At 39.4% G+C, this 20,520-nt stretch overlaps 1 pseudogene; it reads right to left on the reverse strand.

Annotated features, from left to right (window-relative positions):
• Nucleotides 1-797: 797 nt before the first annotated feature.
• LOC134370407 (olfactory receptor 5B21-like) lies at nt 798-1,671 on the reverse strand (annotated as a pseudogene).
• Between the last annotated feature and the right edge of the window lie 18,849 nt (nt 1,672-20,520).

The raw sequence follows: 20,520 nt of genomic DNA on the forward strand, positions 1-20,520 counted from the left end.
TGCCTGGATTCCTCTTTCCCTCCAGTCCCCATTGGAAGGAGACGGGGGAAGAGAGCAGTGAAGAGAGGTGAGCACAGCTGCTGGCCCCAACCAGCCCGTTAAAGCACACTCAGACGTGGAGGGGGTTCTGTCGAGCAGTTCCGTTTATTTTATTTATTTATTTTTTTAATTTATTTATTTTGATTTTTTAATTATTCATTTTTATAATAAAGTGTCAAAATTAAACAACATTAAAAACATTTCGGAAAATTTTTGAGAAAAATCGAAAAACATTTTTCCATTGTACTACCACTCTAATACCACCATTGCTTACATTGTTGTGTTTTTCCACTACTCATTTTTGTTACATCATTGCAATTGCACTCTAGATGTTCTACTGTTTCCCACGTTATTACATAGTCTTCAAAAGTGTAATTTTTTTTTTTTTTTTTTTTTTTTTTTTTGGTGGCTGGCTGGTATGGGGATCTGAGCCCTTGACCTTGGCCATAAGCATAGTTCTTAATGGTTGCATCATAATCCATCTAGGGGATAAATCATTTAATCCTGTTTCTTTTTTGAACATTTAGGTTGTTTCCAAGTTTTTGTTTCCAAACACGATGCTGTGAAAGACCTATTTGTATAGTAAAATTTCATGTATTTGGAATAATTTTCTCAAGGTCCATCTGGAGAAATGCTTTTTAATAATCCAGAAGTCTCATGCTGAAGCCAACTCAGTTCAGGTTAGGGCTCTGCATTAGCTTAAGAGCATGTTTTCCAATCCAATGTCTAACCCTGAATTAGGTCTTCAAATTCAGCTTCTATGTCTTCTTCATTCCAACAAACAACCTTGAAGGGCTCAGCAGGGGAAGATGTTGACCCAGAGATTCCTTCAGCTCCTTGTTGCGAAGGCCATAGATGAAGGGGTTGAGCATGGGAGTTATGAAGGTGTAGAAGACAGACACTACTTGGCCATTGGTATCATTAGTGGATCCATGGGGCTGGACATAGGTGGAAACCACAGTGCCATAGAAAATGGCAATGGCCAGGAAATAGGAGGCACAAGTGGAGAGGGCCTTCTCCTGCCCAGCTGCTGAGTGCATCCTCCCAATGGACACCAAGACCAAGCTGTAGGAGGTGAGAATGACTGCGGCAGGTAGAAGGGTAACCAGAGCAGAGAAGATATAGAGGACTACTCCTGCTGTGGCTGTGTTGGCACAGGCCAGGTGGAGAAGGGGTGGGATGTCACAAAAGTAGTGTGTTACCTAGTTGGGCCCACAAAAAGGCAGGGCAAAGACATTCCCAGTCTGGATAGCAGAGTTGGCTCCACTGAAGGCATAGGAAGCAGCCACCAGCTGGAGACAGGTCTTCTTGGTCATGATAGAGCCGTAATGGATGTGTTGGCAGATGGCCATGAAGCGGTCGTAGGCCATGGAGTCCAGCAGGAAGCTCTCAGCTGTCACATGTACCACAAAGGAGGTCAGTTGAACCACACAGCCTGGGCCTATGGAGACGGGAGTCTGTGAAGATGAGTGCCATCATTCCCAGGTTTCCTACCACTGTCATGACATAGATGAGCAGGAAGCCTCCAAAAAGAAGCTCCTGGAGGTCTGGGTAATTGGAGAATCCCAGCAAGATGAACTCAGTAACTGGGGTATAGTTGCCATTGGCAAAGGCAAGTTCTCCAAGGGTCATCTGAATGTTTTCAAGGTTCATTCATGTTGTAGTGTGTATCAGTATTAAAACATTCCACAGGAATTCCCCTTCTCCATATCATAACCATCTTGTCCTCTGAAAATCTATTGAGTTGAATATCATCTGGGGGACCATCAGCTTGAAATTGGTGTTTTAGTGCTTGCTTAACTGTTCTTTCAGAGGCGAATCCATGGGAGGACTGGAAAAGCCTGGAGGGTCTGGGCTACATCCTTAAAATCAATCCTAGGAAACAATCAGTCCTCACCAACATTTTCATCCATGTCAAACAGGTTTATGATGAGGACAAGGAGGAAATGTGATGTCACCTATGCAGAAGAACTTAGAACAGCCTTATCTTTATTCCTACCTGTTGTAACCGGTACAGGGTACGGCAGAAAGAGCACTGGGCTGACAGGATGGAGACCTGCTTTCTAGTTCCAGCTCTGTTACCTTGGGCAGTTCTCCTCTCTCTGGGCCTCTGATTCCTCATCAGGCAAGTCAAGGTTTGGTATGGAAGATCTCTGAGGTCACACCTGGTCCCAGCAGTATGACAGTGAGAGCATCTTCCCTGAGCTTCCTGCCTGGATATGGATCTTTGTGCCATTGTGCCCCAGGAAACACAAGAAGAATCCACATGAACTTGTCTGGAAAAAAGGAAACTTTATACCTGATTATAATGGATAATTTGAGAAGGCCCTGTCCAGCTCACAAGGATCTGTTTAAGTAACTCGGCCACTCACAGCAGTGATCCCTAGCAAATACTTTGTACATGAAATGCTAAGTTCTGAGAAATGTTGCTAACATAAATAAACAGATGGGGATATAAGGAGTTTTGTTATAGTAACGTCATACAATTCACTGAACATTTTTTTTTTTTTGGTTATGCCAAGAATCACATAGTGATGTGTCCTCAAAAACAATTTTTAATACTCTGTCATCTGTTAATTTGAAAAGGTCCCCCATTTTATTGAAAGATTTCCATCTGACTTAGAATTTTATGCTTTTGTATTAAAGTCATTTACTTTTTCAACACCTATTTATCAAATTAAATCTTTGTGTGGTATCCTGGAAGTTTTCGTATACTGGTGAAATGCCTCCTAGGAAGATTCAGGATGGGTTCAAAAGCATGTGTTTCTTTTCAAAAGGGGGAGAAGGGAAATTGTAGAGGGGGAGATAAGGAAGGAGTACAGCATTTCCATCACAGACACGTTCTTAAGGACATTGGTTTTAGGAAAGGGTAGGTATGGACAACAAGGTTCTGGAAACTGGTTCCCTTGAAATGGTTTTGTCTGTAAATCCTCTAAGAGTCTTCATGTACCCTCAGGGATTCACAACCCCAGTTTAAAGACTGTGGCCATAAAAGGACAGGTGAGCTCCTGAAACTTCCAGAACCCTCCTTCTGCCTTATTTCCTCTCCTTCTTCCTGGAACTGGGATTGTAATGATGAGACTGAAGGAGAATTCACTAGAACACTTCATGCCCTTCACAGACCAATCTTCTACTTATTGTAAAGGTCAGAATATGCAACCCCGAAAGTCAAGGTCCTGGTGGTGCAGCAGAATCCTATCCTGTGATTCAGTTTTGAAATTTCATGTAGCAGACTCAGCTCCCCGCCATGCCTGAACTCCAGTGTCTCTAGCCCCATGGCCATGTGTCCTTCATGTTTACTCTTTCTTTTCTAACTTTATTAGGGTTTAGTTCTGTTTGAATCCAAATGTCCACAAGCTTCTGATCTACAACAAATATCATTGCTTTCATTTTTCTTTTTTTTTCTCTTATTATTATTTTTTTTAATTTTATTATGTCGATATACATTGTAGCTGATTATTGCTCCCCATCACCAAAACCTCCCTCCCTTCTCCCTCCCCCCCTCCCCCCCAACAATGTCCTTTCTGTTTGCTTGTTGTATCAACTTCAAATAATTGTGGTTGTTATATCTTCTTCCCACCCCCCCCCCGGTTTGTGTGTGTGTGTGTGTATGTGTGTGTGTGAATTTATATATTAATTTTTAGCTCCCTCCAATAAGTGAGAACATGTGGTATTTCTCTTTCTGTGCCTGACTTGTTTCACTTAATATAATTCTCTCAAGGTCCATCCATGTTGTTGCAAATGGCAGTATTTCATTCGTTTTTATAGCTGAGTAGTATTCCATTGTGTAGATGTACCACATTTTCCGTATCCACTCATCTGATGATGGGCATTTGGGCTGGTTCCAACTCTTGGCTATTGTAAAGAGTGCTGTGATGAACATTGGGGAACAGGTATACCTTCGATTTGATGATTTCCATTCCTCTGGGTATATTCCCAACAGTGGGATGGCTGGGTCGTATGGTAGATCTATTTGCAATTGTTTAAGGAACCTCCATACCATTTTCCATAGAGGCTGCACCATTTTGCAGTCCCACCAACAATGTATGAGAGTTCCTTTTTCTCCGCAGCCTCGCCAGCATTTATCGTTCATAGTCTTTTGGATTTTAGCCATCCTAACTGGGGGTAGATGGTATCTCAATGTGGTTTTGATTTGCATTTCCCGGATGCTGAGTGATGTTGAGCATTTTTTCATATGTCTGTTGGCCATTTGGATATCTTCCTTAGAGAAATGCCTACTTAGCTCTTTTGCCCATTTTTTAATTGGGTTGCTTGTTTTCTTCTTGTAAAGTTGTTTGAGTTCCTTATATATTCTGGATATTAATCCTTTGTCAGATGTATATTTTGCAAATATTTTCTCCCACTCTGTTGGTTGTCTTTTAACTCTTTTAATTGTTTCTTTTGCTGTGCAGAAGCTTTTTAGTTTGATATAATCCCATTTGTTTATTTTTCCTTTGGTTGCCCGTGCTTTTGGGGTCGTATTCATGAAGTCTGTGCCCAGTCCTATTTCCTGAAGTGTTTCTCCTATGTTTTCTTTAAGAAGTTTTATTGTCTCAGGGTGTATATTTAAATCCTTAATCCATTTTGAGTTGATTTTAGTATACGGTGAGAGGTATGGATCTAGTTTCATTCTCCTGCATATCGATATCCAGTTATCCCAGCACCACTTGCTGAAGAGGCAGTCCCTTCCCCAGTGAATAGGCTTGGTGCCTTTGTCAAAGATCAGATGGCAGTAAGTGTGTGGGTTGATTTCTGGATTCTCTATTCCATTCCATTGGTCAGTGTGTCTGTTTTTATGCCAGTACCATACTGTTTTGGTTATTATAGCTTTGTAGTATAGCTTAAAGTCAGGTAGTGTTATGCCTCCAGCTTTATTTTTTTTGCTGAGCATTGCTTTGGCTATTCGTGGTCTTTTATTGTTCCATATAAATGTCTGAATAGTTTTTTCCATTTCTGAGAAAAATGTCTTTGGAATTTTGATGGGGATTGCATTGAATTTGTATATCACTTTGGGTAGTATGGACATTTTCACTATGTTGATTCTTCCAATCCAAGAGCATGGAATATCTTTCCATCTTCTTGTATCCTCTCTAATTTCTCTCAGCAGTGGTTTGTAGTTCTCATTATAGAGATTTTTCACCTCCTTGGTTAACTCTATTCCTAAGTATTTTATTTTTGGGGTGGCTATTGTAAATGGGCAGGCTTTCTTGATTTCTCCTTCTGCATGTTCACTATTGGAGAAAAGAAATGCTACTGATTTTTGTGTGTTGATTTTGTATCCTGCTACTGTGCTGAAATCATTTATCAATTCCAACAGTTTTTTTGTAGAGGTTTTAGGCTGTTCGATATATAGGATCATGTCATCTGCAAACAGGGACAGTTTGACTTCATCTTTTCCAATCTGGATGCCCTTTATTTCCTTCTCTTCTCTGATTGCTCTGGCTAGTACTTCCAACACTATGTTGAATAGGAGTGGTGAGAGTGGGCATCCTTGTCTAGTGCCTGTTCTTAAAGGAAAAGCTTTCAGCTTTTCCCCATTCAGGATGATATTGGCAGTGGGTTTGTCATATATGGCTTTAATTAGGTTGAGATACTTTCCCTCTATACCTAACTTATAGAGGGTCTTTGTCATGAATGAGTGCTGAACTTTATCAAATGCTTTTTCAGCATCTATAGAGATGATCATATGGTCCTTGTGTTTGAGTTTATTAATATGGTGTATCACATTTATTGATTTGCGTATGTTGAACCAACCTTGCATCTCTGGGATGAATCCCACTTGGTCGTGATGAATAATTTTTCGTATGTGTTGCTGTATTCTGTTTGCTAGTATTTTAGTGAGGATTTTTGCATCTATATTCATCAAAGATATCGGCCTGTAGTTTTCTTTTTTGGTTATATCTTTACCTGGTTTTGGTATCAGGATGATGTTTGCTTCATAGAATGAGTTTGGGAGATTTGCGTCTGTTTCAATCTTTTGGAATAGTTTGTAAAGAATCGGTGTCAATTCCTCTTTGAATGTTTGGTAAAACTCTGCTGTGAATCCATCTGGTCCTGGGCTTTTCTTTGTTGGGAGCCTTCTGATAACAGCTTCAATCTCCTTTATTGTTATTGGTCTGTTCAAATTTTCTACGTCTTCACGGTTCAGTTTTGGGAGCTTGTGTGTGTCCAGAAATTTATCCATTTCCTCCAGATTTTCAAATTTGTTGGCGTATAGTTGTTTATAGTAGTCTCGAATGATTCCTTGTATTTCAGATGAATTAGTTGTAATATCGCCTTTTTCATTTCTAATTTTTGTTATTTGAGTCTTCTCTCTTCTTTTTTTTGTTAGCCATGCTAATGGTTTGTCAATTTTATTTATCTTTTCAAAAAACCAACTTTTTGATTCGTTGATCTTTTGAATTGTTTTTTGGTTTTCAATTTCATTCAGTTCTGCTCTGATCTTAATGATTTCTTTCCGTCTGCTAACTTTAGGATTGGATTGTTCTTGTTTTTCTAGTTCTTTAAGGTGAAGTGTTAGGTTGTTCACTTGCCATCTTTCCATTCTTCTGAAGTGAGCATTTAATGCAATAAATTTTCCCCTCAATACTGCTTTTGCAGTATCCCACAGGTTTTGGTATGATGTATCATTGTTTTCATTAGTTTCAATAAATTTTTTGATTTCCTGCTTGATTTCTTCTTGGACCCATATGTCATTAAGTAGAATGCTGTTTAATTTCCATGTGTTTGTATAGTTTCCAGAGTTTTGTTTGTTATTAATTTCTAGTTTTAATCCATTGTGGTCTGAGAAGATACATGGGATAATTCCAATTTTTTTGAATTTATTGAGACTTGATTTGTGACCTAATATGTGATCTATCCTGGAGAATGATCCATGTGCTGATGAGAAGAATGAATATTCTGAGGTTGTTGGGTGGAATGTTCTGTAGATATCTGCCAATTCCAATTGGTCTAGACTCTTGTTTAGATCTTGTGTTTCTCTACTGATTCTTTGCCTAGATGATCTGTCTAATATTGACAGTGGAGTGTTCAGGTCCCCTGCTATTATGGTATTAGTGTCTATTTCCTTCTTTAGGTCTAATAGAGTTTGTTTTATAAATCTGGCTGCTCCAACATTGGGTGCGTACATATTTATGATTGTTATGTCTTCTTGATGGATCAGACCTTTTATCATTAAGTAGTGTCCCTCATTGTCTCTTTTTATGGTTTTTAGTTTAAAGTCTATTTTGTCAGATATAAGAATAGCCACTCCAGCTCGTTTTTCTTTTCTGTTTGCATGGTAAATCTTTTTCCATCCTTTCACTCTTAGTCTGTGTGAATCTTTATGGGTGAGGTGGGTCTCTTGTAGGCAGCATATAGTTGGGTCCTGCTTTTTGATCCAGTCAGCCAGTCTGTGTCTTTTAATTGGGGAATTTAAGCCTTTAACATTAAGAGTTGTTATTGAAAGGTGTTGATTTATTCCTAGCATTTTATTGGTTGTTTGGTTGTCTTAGGTGTCTTTTGTTCCTTGCTTTCTGATTTACTGTTTGGTTTCTTTGTTTGTTGGTTCCTTAGGTTGTAGATAGTGTTTTTGTTAGCTTGTTTTCTCTTCATGAATGCCATTTTTATTGTACTAGCGGGTTTAGATTTTTCTTAGGTTTTTATGGCAGTGGTAGTTATTTTTCAGGAACCAAACCCAGTACTCCCTTGAGGATTTCTTGTAAGGGTGGTCTTGTGGTAGTGAACTCCCGCAGTTTTTGTTTGTCTGAGAAATATACTATTTGCCCCTCATTTCGGAAGGATAGCCTTGCAGGGTAGAGTATTCTTGGCTGGCGATCTTTGTCTTTTAGTATTTTGAAAATATCATCCCATTCCTTTCTAGCTTTTAGGGTTTGTGATGAAAAGTCTGATGTTAACCTGATTGGGGCTCCCTTATAGGTGATTTGACGCTTCTCTCTTGCAGCTTTTAAGATTCTCTCTTTGTCTCTGAGTTTTGCCAATTTGACTATGACATGTCTTGGAGAAGGCCTTTTTGGGTTGAATACATTTGGAGATCGTTGAGCTTCCTGGATCTGAAGATCTGTGATTTTTCCTATACCTGGGAAGTTTTCTGCCACTATTTTGTTGAATATGTTTTCAATGGAATCTCCATTTTCCTCCCCTTCTGGAATACCCATGACTCGGATATTTGAACACTTGTGGTTGTCTGATATCTCTCTCAGATTTTCTTCCATGTCCTTGATTCTTTTTTCTTTCTTTTTGTCTGTTTGTGTTATTTCAAACAGCCCATCTTCAAGTTCAGAGGTTCTCTCTTCAACTTCGACAAGCCTGCTGGTTAAACTCTCCGTTGTGTTTTTTATTTCGCTGAATAACTTCTTCAGTTCAGCAAGTTCTGCTACATTTTTTTTCAGGACATTGATTTCCTTGTATATTTCCTCTTTCAGATCCTGTATACTTTTCCTCATTTCATCATGATGTCTAGCTGAGTTTTCTTGTATCTCATTCAGTTTCCTTAGAATTATCACTCGAAATTCCTTGTCAGTTATTTCAAGGGTTTCTTGTTCTATAGGATCTAGAGTATGAGATTTATTAACTTTTGGTGGTGTACTTTCTTGATTTTTTGTATTTCTGGTGTCTTTTTTTTGGTGTTTATTCATTGTGGCAGGGGGTTTCACAGTCCACCGGTTTGAGACTAATGACTAACTAGGATGTTGCTGTGGTTGCCAATTTGGTATGGCTCCCGCCGTGACTGCTCAGTTGGCCTCTAGTGTCTTGTGTGTGTGGTTGCCTCGGGTCTTGGGCTTCTCCGGGGATCCACCTTTCTGGTCAGCTTGTACTCTGCTGGGCTGGTGGATCACGTACCACAGGGTGTGTGATCTCTGTTGAGCTTTCACTTTCTGTACAGGACTTCTCCCCGTTCTGTGTGCTCTGGCCCAGGCTGTTAGATCGTGCAGTGGCGACCCCACCGGGTGTGTGGTTTCTGTCGAGTCTCCGCCTCCCTGGCCACACGTCTCCCCCTCTGTGCACACTGTGCTGGGCTGGGGTGTGTCTTCTGCAGCCCTCGTCTATCAGCTGGGCCTTCAAGACCCTGCTCAGCACCGCCTCGCCCAGGAAGTCTACCAGGTTTCTGCTAGGCACAGACGACCGGTCTCTCTGGGTGCCTTTGTAGCACTGTGTAGATCTTTCTCGGGTCTTGTTCACCTTTGTATCCCCCCGGTATAAACCGAGTCTAGTGCCCGCCTGCAGCCTGCTCTCCGGCAGGTTCAAACGGACCTGGGAACTCTCCTGCCACACTATTCCCAACCAGAAATTCGTTAGGCTTTTTTCCAAACTGGTGGTCGCAGAGATGGTATCTGCCTCCCAGTAACAGGAAGTTTACCGGGGCCGGAGTCCAGGGTGTGGTGGAGTGACAGTAGGCCCGCCCGTACTTCCTAGCCCTCCCAACACTGGTCGGGACGCCCCACACCCCCAGCCCCGCCAGAGAACCGCGGAGGGAGTGGGAGAGGAGGCCGGCCTGCAGGGTCCGGAAAGCCCCGCGCCAGGCCAAGCAAATGGGCTCAGTGATGGCCGAGCAGGGCGGAGCTGCCCGCACCTGGGAAAATGGAGGCAGCACCGGGGCAGTGAGTGGCCTGGTGGTGCAGGCGGGAGCCGCGTGGGCATCCACCCCCCGAACAGAGCTGTGCCAGGGATCACTCACAGTGCTGTGCCAGGTCGGGCGCTCGCTCTGTCTCTGGTTTGTTGCCTTCCGTGTTCTCGGTGCTGCCGCCTCGGGCTGTTCAGTCGCGGCGCCGCTCGGGCGCTCCCAGGAATCTTCTTTAATGCTGGCCTGAAACCTCGAATCCTGAATAGGGCAGCTGGCCGCCTTCAGTGCGGCCCCAGCCTCCGGGATCCTGGCTGCATCCACAGCAGCCCTGGCGCCGTGTTCCCTGTTTCAAGACTCGCTTTTGCAGCTAAGAATCAGTTCTTTTCCTGCTCCACACTTCAAAGCTGTTGCCTGTAAATGAGGCAGCCTCTCCTGCCGGGGGCAAAGTGGCGTTGAGCCCCCACGACCGGCCAGCAGCAGCAGTCCTCCCTTAAGAGATGGCCAGAGGAAGGTCCACAAGTTTCCCGACTGCCTGAGGCCCAGTGGCCACCTTTTCCACCTCAGCTACTCCGCGCCAGCCGCCGCAGCCGCCGCCATCTTGAAAACCCCTTGCTTTCAAGCAGTTCCGTTTATTATCACACAAGCACTTGCTTTTAAAGGCAAATGGGGAAGGGAGGTTTTTACATCCTCCAATCAGCTTAAAGGTTACAGAGAGCATGCACCCTGTCTCAATGCCTAGCTATTGCAATCACGCAGTGTTCACGAGCGAGTGTGGAAGCACATATTTGGCCAATAAGGGCTAAGGCAAGGTTCCCACAGACACTCCCACCCTATTTCCTCCCGGAGCCCTCTTAGGCTGCCACGTTAATATGCCCTTGTGGGCCCATAATGGCGCTGCTTGTAATGTCAGTTAAGGTGGCATTAGTTTTTAAGGCCCGACATTTAACAAAGCATGAGTAGAAAATTACATTTTGAGAAAAAAGTGTGTGCTATGACAAAATTATTGGGAAATAGATACTGGAAATGTTTTCATCGTGGTGATTGGAGCCATTGAGGTGACGTTGTTAAAGTTATGCATCACCTTTAAAGCCATTTATGTCCACACACTCAAAAATTGGAAACAACTTTCTGCTCTGTGTAGTAATCTTTCAAATGATGACTTTCAGTTAGTTGTAAATCTGATGGTTAAAACTATTAAACAGCCTGTACTTTCTGATTACTTAATAGGAACAATGGTTGACAAATAGAACATGGACATTTAAGAGCTGAATTTTAATCAAGCTTTGGTATAATTGGGCAATGGAATTAACAAATGAGTATTATAATTTAGTAAGTTCAGGCTTATCTTATTTGATATTATATAGTCTTGTGAGCTGTTTTTTATTTTCAACTAAACAGCCAAAAATCAACATGAACTGCAGTTAGAACTGGAATTTCATATCGCTTTGTCATAAAGTGAGAAACCAAGATTTCCAAATATAGTGAAGATATTTGGCAGAATCTTAATAGATTTTTAAATTAAAAATGTTAAATCCCTATACACATTGACTCAGCCTTAATACTTCAATGAATCTATCCTAAAATAAAATTACACAAGTATCTATATATTTATGTTTATATTTGATTGCACAAGTATATATATTTATATCTTAATTGCAACATTATTCAAAATAGACATAAATAAAGTTATAAAAATTATGAAATGTTCATCAAAAATAGAATGGGCTAATACATTTTAGTAAATAAACACCTGGAATAATATACAACTTTTAAAAAGAATGACACATAATTGTAGACATTGACATGCAAAAGATTTAATGTGCATAAGAAAATTAAACACTGAAATTGTTAAGTGAAAAGACCAAGACCATATCAATATGTATGTTTTGAATTCTTTTTGGTGTGTGTGTGTGTGTGTGTGTGTGTGTGTGTGCACATGAGTGATTCTATGTATACATAGGAAAATATTGGAGAATAGCACTATCATACTGCTTAATCGTAAATACCTCTGAGGGTTAGGATTAGCGTGGTGTATTGGGAAGGATTGATTTGACAATTAACTGTTTCAAATTTCAGTGGCATTGTGTATGCAGAAGCCCAGATTCATGGATTTAAAAGAGGAGGAATTTCAACTTACACATTAGTGGACTAGAAATTCAGTTTAACCTTCCTACTAAGGACCTCTGGGACAAAATCTAAAATAAACTATAATTTATAAAACTATGCTTGAATACAAAGGATATATAACAAGGTGTTGAGTTATTTTCCCAAGATTAGGAGACATCCGGAGGGTGAGCTTCGTGCTAGGGACTGCCTTTGCCCTGGAGCATTTGCTGTTATGGATTACAGGGCTAAGAGGTGAAGTAGTTCATTTTCTAGTCTATCAGTCCAGAAGAACAAAAATTGAAGTTGAGGTCCACAAAAGGTGGGGTCTTGATGAACATCCTGTGCCTTTGGGTGCAATACTAGGAAACAGAAGGAAATCAGCTCTTGCAGAAGCCATAGCCCAACATTGAGCCATTTGAAAACCATCACTTTCTGAAACTGGATAAAGGTGATTTGATATTGCTGTGCCTCAGGTGCCCAAAAAATGTTAATAAAAATTGTCTCATGAGGAAAACGACATGATTGTAGGCTTTCAATATTTTTTATGAAAAATTTTTATAAATAAAATTTCTGGCACCACAATCAAAGATAACCTGGCACACAAGGAGAAAACCACATGAACAAAAGTCAAAGAAAAAAGAAAGCATAAAAACCTATAAGGTACTGGAATTACTAGGTGCAAACTTTTAAATAGCAATATTTACTATAACCAGAGGATACAAATATTTAAAACTTTAACATATATCTGGAAATAAACAAGTGAAATCACAATTTTGAAAATGAAATAGAAATCTTAGACCTGCAATATGTAATAAATTTAATTAAGAACTTGATAAATGGGTTTTAAAGGAAACTAGCCACAACTAAAGAAAGAGTTAGTGAACTAGAAGATTAGTTAAAAAAAAATCCAAATTTAAGCACAGAGAGGTAAAAGGATTAAAAATATGGAAGAAATGAAAAATATACAGAGGATACAATAAAAGGAATCATATTTATTAAATTGGAGTCTCAGGAGAAGATTAAGAGAAAAGACTGAAAATAAAATAGTAAAGCAGGTAAAGCTGAAGTTAAAGATAAAAATCATAAAATAAATCATAGAAATAATAAATAATATCTATAAAGAAAACATCTGAAGCCTAAGAACAATAGCAAAAATAAAAACTGGAAAACAACTATGTTAATTGTGCTGACATAAAATTACTGTCAATTTAGAATTCTATTCCAAGCAAAAGCAGCTATCTGAGGAAAGATGAGATGCAGACATTCTGAGTCAAACAGAAATGGAGAGCATTTGTAATCAGTGGAACCACGCTAACAGAGATTTTGAAGGGTGATCTTCAGGCAAAATGAAATTGATTCCAATCTGAGCATTAGAGAGGCAGGAAGAAATGAGATACAATGAATATGATAAGTATGTGAGTAAATCTAAATTAATAGTGAATGCAACAATACTTCTAATCATAATGTCTTGTGGGGTTTAAATACATAAATGTTTAATATATACACAAATAACATACATTTGCAAAAGTATATGCAGTTGTTTAAAATATTCAAAGGCCTTTTCATTGTCTGGGAAGCATCAAGTAGTATTAGAGTTTAATAAATTAAGGATGAATGTTGTAATCTCTAGGGTAATCCCTCAAACCAGCATATCACTTAACTATTGCTGCATAACAAACAACCCCACAATTCAGTGCTTAAAGAACAATTGTTGCCTCTTGCTGTGTGTCAGAGTCTGGCTGATTTAGGTCAGACTTGATAGGGCACCTCTGCCTCAGGTTATGGCAGTGGCTTACTGGTTCTGCTTCTCATTTCACATTTGAGGGTTTGTGGGGTAGTTCTGTTCCATGTGCCTCCCCTCCTCCTTGAGCCAGAAGGCTGGTGATGGCATGCTGTCTCATGAAAGGGCAAACAGAGTAATGCAAAGCCTCCTAAGGCCTAGCATTGCTATTGCACACCATCATGTCCTTTCATTCTTTGGGCCAAAGCAAGTCAATTGGCTGAAACCAATGTCAAGAGTCAGGGAAGTATGACTCATACCTTTAGTTGGAGAAACTGTAGCATTAAAGGCAACATAAAGGATGAACATATAGGGAGGGCTGAAGAATTGGGTTCAGTAATGCAGTCTGCCACAGACAGTAAGAGTGTATGACATCCAACATAACAGAGGAAAAATGGAATAATAAAACCAGTCATCAAGAAATCAATTTACAAAAGGATGGGGGAGAATAAAAACAAAGAAAATGTTAAAAAAAAGAAATAGAAAGGACGTAGTTAAATGATACAGTTAAAACCAGGTATTACATTGTGAACTAGCAGACTAAATGTTCCAGTTAGAGACAAAGATGATGCAGCTGAATAAAAACCAAACCCAACTATTTGCTGTTTACGAGGGAACATGTAACATAGAAGGGATACAGAAAGATTGGCAAGTAAAAGAAGAGAATGTAGCTGATATTGCTAAGTTAATATCAGAACAGGTAAGCTTGGAGGCAAAAGCATTAGTAGAGATGAAGATGGATTCCTCATACCAATAATGGGCTCATTCCCACAAAAATTTAAACCTCTAAATATTTATGCTCCTGATACCATAACTTCAAAACAAAGAGAAAAAAAAATTGACATGCTTAGAGAAGAAATGAACAAACCCATCAATCTATTAGGATATTTTAACACAGCTTTTTATTCATAGAAAAAGAAAAGCAGACCAAAAAATCATCAAAGATGTAAAAAGTTTGACTAACGTAATCAACAAAAGTGACCTAATGACCAAATACAAAACATTTCACCCACCAGATGCAGAGGCACGTTTCTTTTTTTCAAGCACACATTGATCATTGATGAAAACTGACCCAATTATTATTCATTAAACAAGTCTCAAAAGGATTTAAATTACTTAGTAAATTGTTTTGGACCACAATTCAACTAAACTAGAAATTAATAAAAATATGTAACTAGAAACTTCCCTTATTTTGTATTAAGAAATACTCTCTTAAATAACCCCTGATGTAAAGAAGAAACCATAATAGTATTAGAAGATATTTTAAACTGAGTGAAAATAAGAGCTTAGAGAGAAATTGATCATTTAAAATGCATTCATTAGGAAAAAAGGTTGAAAATGAATAAGTTAAGAATAAAATAAGAATTAAAAATATAGTAATATAAGCCTAAAGAAAGAGTAGAAAGGAACTTTAAAGGTAAAAGTAGAAAATAACAAAGAATCGAACAAAAATAAATTTTTAAATATGCTCAACAAAGCTAAAAGTTGATTCTATGAAAACATTAATATAATTGATAAAACCCTTGTGAGCACAATGAAATAACCAGTATCAGAAATGAAAACCAAAAGGATATCAGTACATACCCTGTGGATATTAAACTTGTAAACTTATATTAAGAGTAAGAGTATGCCAATACATTTGACAGTCTAAGTAAAACATAATTTTTTAAAAAATGCAACTTAGAAAACTGTAAAAGAAAATCCAAACAGTCCTTATCTAGAATTTGTATTAAAATGTATTCTTAAATAAAACTGAAGGCTCAGACAGCTTCACCACAGAATTAGAACAAATGATTAAATAGAAATTATTCCAATCGTACACAAACTCTGTCACAGCATAGAAGACAGAACACTTAACCAATTTTGTGAAACCAGCATAACCTTGATAGCAAAATCCAACAAGCTTACTACACAAAAGGAAAATTAGAGGCCAATGCACACATGGCCTAAGATGTAATATTCATACAATACATTTTAGCAAGGGCACATAAGTTGTAAGGATTATGATAATGTTTTTTAAGTTGTTACATTGTCAACTAGAAGGTAAAGATATGGATTCATTTTAGATCGTGATAAATAAGCATGTTTTCAAAATTCACTTGCAGTTATCAAGAAAATGATAGACATGAAGCATAGTCTACACAAATAGAGAAAAAAAGTAAATGAGAAAAAAATGCAAATAGGAGGGGGAAAGAAGCAGAACAGGAAGAGAAATAGAAAGCATTCAATGAGATGGTGGAAATAGACACAAATATGTCATTACAATTATGAAACATTATCACAGTCTCCATTTAAAAGACTAAGGTTGCAGATTGGACTAAAATATCAAATCCAATTTTTAAAAAAAGACACGTGGGAGAGCATGGGGTATAACTGCAATTTGTGGTAATGGGCATGCTGATAGTATTGACTGGGCACATGGGATGACGGTCAGCTTTGTTCCTCATAAATATACAAATTCAATAAAAAAAATTAAAAAGACACATGGGTCACATAGGAAAAGGTTGGAAGAAATGGTCCAGGCAAAGGTTCCCCAGCATGCCGCCAGCATGGCTGGGCTACCAGTCAACACAGAACTGAAGACAGAAGGCTTTGCTGGGGGCAAAGAGGCTCATGACGTGATGATTAAATGAACAGTGAATTAAGAAAATATAATTCTAAAGCTTACTATTAACCTGACTTGCTCTCTTAAATTCTAAAATAGCCTATTCTAAAAGACGAAGGACACAGCAGAGAAGAAAGTTCTGGTAGAGTTGGGATAGAGCTGTTTCTCACTTTCTCCTTTTTAAGCTTAATTAAACAGTCCTTCTGGGAACTTCAGACGGAGGTCTCTGAGGAGGGGGTTGCAGAGTGACTGTGCTCTTTGTCCAGCAACTGAACGATTACTCAGAGTCCTCTGGGTTCATGCAACACTTGTTTTTGCAAATATATACCAAGTGCCCATTCTGTGCCAGCGCAGGGGCTGCAGCTGTGAATGAAAATGCATTTCCTCCCCACTCTCCACATGGGCTCTCATTCCACGAGGGGGAGACAGACAATGAGCAAGATGCATAAACCAAATCTAAAAGATGCTAACTATGGAGAAGTGCCCAGGATAAAGATCAAACAAGGAAGGGGCATATGCTTGTCAGAGTGCGGGTGGCTTAAAAATGTCAGATAGAGGGGTAGTGAAAGTGCCTTCTGAATCAGGACCTAAAGGAGGTGAGGAGCCAGTGGGACGAGTGGGAAGAGCCTCCCATGCAGAACAGAAGGCACAAGTCCCAAGGTAGGAGGAGGACGCCCAGCACGGAGAGGCCGGCTTGGCTGGTGCAGACAGTCAGCAGATGGATCACTTTTGCCCTGGAGGAAACGAGAATCCACAGGAAGGTTTTGAGGGAGGAGGCACATTCTGACCACATCTAATAGGACCATGCTGGCTGCTGCGTGGCCAATTGCATGGAAGGGCAGCAACCCAAATAGACCTAAAGGCATTGCAAAGGCTTGGAACTGGAGGTGCCAAAGGAAGAGATGAGAATCAATAAGATTGGGGGCTATGTTCAATATAGAGCCAACGTGATTGCTGAGAGATTGGAAAGAGTGTGGGAGAAAGGAAAGAGCCCTGGACATTGTCGTAGATTGGGTTGCCTGAAAACAGCCTGTGGGACTTTGAGATTTGTGCACAGGAGGTTCACTGGGGAGTGCTCTCAGGAACGTGTTAGGGCTGAGGGTGGTAGCAGTGGGCAGAGGGAGAAGCTGAATTGAGACTTTTTGCAGCAGAGGCCTCAGCAGACCCCACCAGGGGCTCAGGAGCTAGGATGGCCCTGCAGAATTCTCGTATCCCAGGAAGATGGCTAGACCTTTACACCCCACATCAATGAGTTTTTGGATGCCAGGTGCTGTCCTTTGGTGAAGGCAACTCTCAAAGATGTTCTCGCTTGTGGGTGAGCTGTCAACACACCCACCCCCCCTACTCAAGTCTACAAGATTCTGGCCTGGCGCAGTATGGGGAGGAGTAACCACCAGTGAATTGTGAAGGTTTCAGATGAGTTTGTTTTGGAAAAGAATTTTCTGTCTTCTATTCACATTTTCAAAAGTCTGTTTTCATTTTTATATATTATTATTTATTTTTGAATTGACAAATAAAAATTGTATATATTTATGGTATACTACGTGATATTTTGAAATATGCATATGATGTGAAATGGCTAAATCATGCTAAACTTTTGTGGTGATAATTCTTAAAATCTACTCTCCTAGCAATTTTCAATATGTTATTAACTATAGTCACCATGTCACAAAATCAGTAGATAAATAAAATGTGGTATGTATATTCAGTGGAATACTATTTAACCTTAAAAAAGAAGGAAATTCTGTCATTTGCAACAACCTATGGATAAACCTGGGTGGGACTATGTGAAGTGAAATAAACCAGGCACAGAAAGACAAATACTGTATGATTTCACTTATACCTAGAATCTAAGAAAGTTAAACTCATACAAGCAGAGAGTAGACTAGTGGTTACCTGGGGCTTGGGGTTGGAGGGACTGGGGAGATATTGGTCAAAGCAGAGAAAATTTCAGTTAGACATGGCCAACAATGTAACTGACCATAGCTCTAGACAGACCAAGAATACTTTTAGTGTTTGTAAATCAAAAGGGAATTTTTTAAGACAAGTGAACAGATATGATGGGGGGTGGGGAGGGAAGGGGGGGAAAGGAATGGGTAAAGGGTCATGAAAATCGACTATAATGTATACTGAGAAGTTAAAATTTAAAAAAAAGTGAAAGAGTAGTAAATTGATCCAATATTTTTTTAAATGAGAAAACTGTCTTAAAATTACAAAGACTTATTTCATCAGAGACAGAATAATGACAGGAAAAGGGGACCCATCCTGATGGTGACAGCACCCAGCTCTGGAGTTGTGTGGAAGAGTCAGGAGTGGTTAATATACATTATGAGTAATTTTCTCAGAGAAAAAAGTAACACTTTAGTTTTTTTTCACTTCATACACTCAAATGAATTGCTGTTGAGTTTGTAGATGAAGACATAAAAATATTATTATACCATAAACATTGTCTCTAAAAGCCATGAACAGTGCCTGGCAATGTCTCTATCCTATTTTTTTTTTTTTCCTCTCATAGTCCTTAGTTTTCATACTTTGGATAAATCCAAGTCTTATGGGCTTTAAAGACCATTAAGTTAAATAGTTTTTTGAAAATAATTGCTTAGTAATTTATTCTTGGTGAGTTTACATTGAGCATGTCCAGTGCCTATTTATTTTACCAAAAGGTGTTCACATTTTAAAAAGGCAAATAATTAACAGGATTAATTCGCCTTTCTGGAAGAATTTTAGATGACAGAGGAAAACACACATGCTTCTTAAAACATATCTTTCAGTTTTTTGTATGCACCAAAGCAAATGAGAGGTCACGTTTTAGTTCAAACCTTGTGTTCATGAGTCAAAAATGAGGGGTCTCGTGCCCTTGTTAACTCACTGTAAGGGGCCTGGATGAGATATTTCAATTTCCCCATCAGACTCTAATTCAAAACTGCTCCTCTCCTGTCTGCGAGGAAAGAAGGGAGAGTGGACATGACAAGGTCTTCAGGAAATTAGCGGAAAAGGAAACATGAAAATCGAACTCTTACGCAAATAGAGGTCACTTTCTGAAACTGTTTGATGGATGGATATGTAGTTTTTTATCTCATCACACCAACCCCCAAGAAAAGCCTCATAGATTTGTATTCTTTATTCATAGTGGAGAGCAGGTCAGTCTTAGAGGGAGTGGAATTCCCCTCGGGGCTGTACAAAGATAAAGGGGTCCATGAAAACTGGAGTGGAAGGGTGGCTTTAGGTTGTGCGGGCATTTTCCCACCTGCACAGGATTCATTTATTGGGCCATGACAGGGCAGAGAGAAGCTAAAAACTACATGTGTTTCTGGTTAATTAGTCAGAGTTCTACACAGAAACAGAACTGATAGGATACATCTCTCTCTCCCTAATCATCTGTCATACGTATCTATTGTCTATCTATCTGTCTCTATATCATCTGTCTCTGTAGAGAGTTGACTATAGATATATCTAAGTCTTACATAGATATATAAGATCTATATAGAGATATATTTTTCTTTATATACAGATGGATTATATATATATATATATATATATATATATAGAGAGAGAGAGAGAGAGAGAGAGAGAGAGAGAGAGAGAGAGAGAGAGAGAGATTTATTTTAAGGGATTGGCTCATGCAATTATGAGGGCTGACAAATCTGAATTTCATGGCAGGCCAGCAGTCTGGGAATTCAGGTAAGGGTTGACGTTGCAGTCTTGTATCCAAAATTCCACAGGGCAGCAGGGTAGAAACTCAGGCAGGGTTTCTATGTTGCAGTCTGCAGGCAGAATTTTTCTACTTTGAGGAACCTGTCTTTGCTCTTGAGGCTGTCAGCAGATGGGATGACATCTGCCCACACTATAAAGGGTCATCTGCTCTACTTAACAATCTACTGATCTAAACGTTCATCAAATCTAAAAAGTATCTTCACAGCAATACTTAGACTGGTGTTTGATCAAACAACTGGGCACCTTGACCTACCAAGCTGACACTTAAATTTAACTGTCATGCTGGTAAAAAATTTTTGTTGGTTGAGTTGATCTGGTTTTTGTCGTTACATTAATTTTACTTAGAACAGAGATTTTACCACATGCTGAATCATGTGGTTTATAGGATGATGTGAAATTAATTCACTCTTTTGTGGGTGTGATTTTTTGCAGGGATGCTGATGCCTGCTTTTGTGTAATCCCAAAGATTTGGGGGCTAAGAGTAGAAGAAATACTACAAAGGAGGTCTGGACCCTGTCTTCATTCCCTTTCTCCTGAGATGGCATGATGCAGATGCTGAAGGGAGCAAGTCCTCAGCTAAAAGTGAGTGGCTGGAGAGGAAATGCTCCTCATCCTCCTGAATCCAGAAGTGAGCAGTGCTGATGGGAGCTGCAGCTGCAGGCAGTGGGCCACGTTAGCCACAAAGAAGATGCAAGTTGCCTCTCAGGGTGTGGA

This window comes from Cynocephalus volans, chromosome 2 (genome assembly GCF_027409185.1).
Source record: "Cynocephalus volans isolate mCynVol1 chromosome 2, mCynVol1.pri, whole genome shotgun sequence".
Lineage (NCBI taxonomy): Eukaryota > Metazoa > Chordata > Mammalia > Dermoptera > Cynocephalidae > Cynocephalus > Cynocephalus volans.